Below are 2,500 nucleotides of genomic sequence, written 5' to 3'. Positions count from 1 at the left end.
TTGAACAAAAATAAAAACAAAAAAATAATAAAAAATAATAAAAAATACAAAAATATAGTTTAATTAAAAAAAAAAGCAATTTATGAATTTCAAAGACATACGGCGGTGGACATTAACGAGACTCAACATGTATGCTTAAAAAGATAAAAATAAGCGAAAACAAGGCTAGGCGGTGAGCCTTAGGCCGCATGACGGAGCATTGGCACGACACTACACCGACGACGTGAAAAACGCACGACGGTGCCCATCATGGCAAGGCGATAGGCCTTAGGCCGCACGACGGCCGTTGGCTTGCGTTGGCTAAGGCATGGGCACGACGCCACATCCACAGCAAGAAAAATGCACGACGGTGCCCCTCATGGCTAAGCGGTGCGCCTTAGGCCACACGACGACCGTTGCCTTGCGTTGGCTAAGGCAACGGCAAGAAAAACGCACGACAGTGCCCCTCATGGCTAGGTGGTAGGCCTTAGGCCACACGACGGCCATTGCCTTGCGTTGGCTAAGGCAAGGGCATGATGCCACACCGACGGCAAGAAAAACGCCCGACGGTGCCCCTCATGGCTAGGCGGTAGGCCTTAGGCCACACGACGGCCGTTGCCTTGCGTTGGCTAAGGCAAGGGCACAATGCCACACCGACGGCAAGATAAACGCACGACGGTGCCCCTCATGGCTAAGCGGTGGGCCTTAGGCCGCACGACGGCCGTTGCCCTGCGTTGGCTAAGGCATAGGCACGATGGCCACACCGACGGCAAGAAGAACGGCCGACGGTGCCCCTCATGGCTAGGCGGTTGCCCTTAGGCCGCACGATGGCCATTGCCCTGCGTTGGCTAAAGCACGGGCACGATGCTAGGCGTTTGGCCTTAGGCCGCACGACGGCCGTTGCCTAGCGTTGGCTAAGGCATGGGCACGATGCCACACCGACGGCAAATAAAACGCACGACGGTGCCCCTCATGGCTAGGCGGTGGGCCTTAGGCCGCACGACGGCCGTTGCCCTGCGTTGGCTAAGGCATGGGCACGGCGGCCACACCGACGGCAAGAAAAACGCACGACGGTGCCCCTCATGGCCAGGCGGTCGGCCATAGGCCGCATGACGGCCGTTGCCTTGCGTTGGCTAAGGCATGGGCACGATTCCACACCGATGGCAAGAAAAACACACGACGGTGCCCCTCGTGGCTAGGCGGTTGCCCTTAGGCCGCACGATGGCCATTGCCCTGCGTTGGCTAAAGCACGGGCACGATGCTAGGCGTTTGGCCTTAGGCCGCACGACGGCCGTTGCCTAGCGTTGGCTAAGGCATGGGCACGATGCCACACCGACGGCAAATAAAACGCACGACGGTGCCCCTCATGGCTAGGCGGTGGGCCTTAGGCCGCACGACGGCCGTTGCCCTGCATTGGCTTAAGCATGGGCACGACGGCCTCACCGATGGCAAGGAAAACGCACGACTGCCGTGGGGTTTTGTTCCCAAGGCAACGGGTAAACCTATGGCGGCCTTAGGCCGCATGACGGCCGTTGCCCGGCGTTGGCTAAGGCGTGGGCACGACGGCCACACCGACGACAAGAAAAATGCACGACGGTGCCCCTCACGGCTTGGCGGTGGGCCTTAGGACGGACGACGGCCGTTGCCTTGCATTGGCTAAGGCATGGGCACGACGGCCTCACCGACGGCAAGAAAAAAGCACAACTGCCGTGGGGTTTTGCTCCCAAGGCCACGGGTAAACCTCTGTAGCCATGCTGGGAAAATGCACGACGGTGCCCCTCACGGCTAGGAGGTGGGCAATAGGCCGCACGACGGCCGTTGCCCTGCGTTGGCCAAGGCGTGGGCACGACGGCCACACCGACGGCAAGGAAAATGCACTACGGTGCCCCTCATGGCTAGGCGGTTGGCCTTAGGCCGCACGATGGCCGTTGGCTTGCGTTGGTTAAGGCATCGGCACGATGGCTCACCGACGGCAAGAAAAACGCACGACGGTGCCCCTCATGGCTAGGCGGTTGACCTTAGGCCACACGACGGCCGTTGCCTTGCGTTGGCTAAGGCATGGGCACGACGCCACACCCACGGCAAGAAAAATGCACGACGGTGCCCCTCGTGGCTAGGCGGTTGGCCTTGGGCCGCATGACGGCCGTTGCCTTGTGTTGGCAAAGGCATGGCCACGATGCCACACCGATGGCAAGACAAACACACGACGGTGCCCCTCGTGGCTAGGCGGTGGGCCTTAGGCCGCACGACGGCCGTTGCTTGCATTGGCTAAGGCATGGGCACGACGCCACACCGATGGCAAGGAAAACGCACGACGGTGCCACTCATGGCTAGGCGGTGGACCTTAGGCCGCACGACGGCCGTTGCCTTGCATTGGCTAAGGCATGGGCACGACGGCCGCACCGACGGCAAGAAAAACGCACGACTGCCGTGGGGTTTTGTTCCCAAGGCCACGGGTAAACCTCTGGAGCCATGCTGGAAAAACGCACGACGGTGCCCCTCACGGCTAGGCGGTGGGCCT

This window comes from Coffea arabica, unplaced genomic scaffold (assembly GCF_036785885.1).
Source record: "Coffea arabica cultivar ET-39 unplaced genomic scaffold, Coffea Arabica ET-39 HiFi ptg000200l, whole genome shotgun sequence".
NCBI lineage: Eukaryota > Viridiplantae > Streptophyta > Magnoliopsida > Gentianales > Rubiaceae > Coffea > Coffea arabica.
This window is presented reverse-complemented; position numbering follows the sequence as displayed.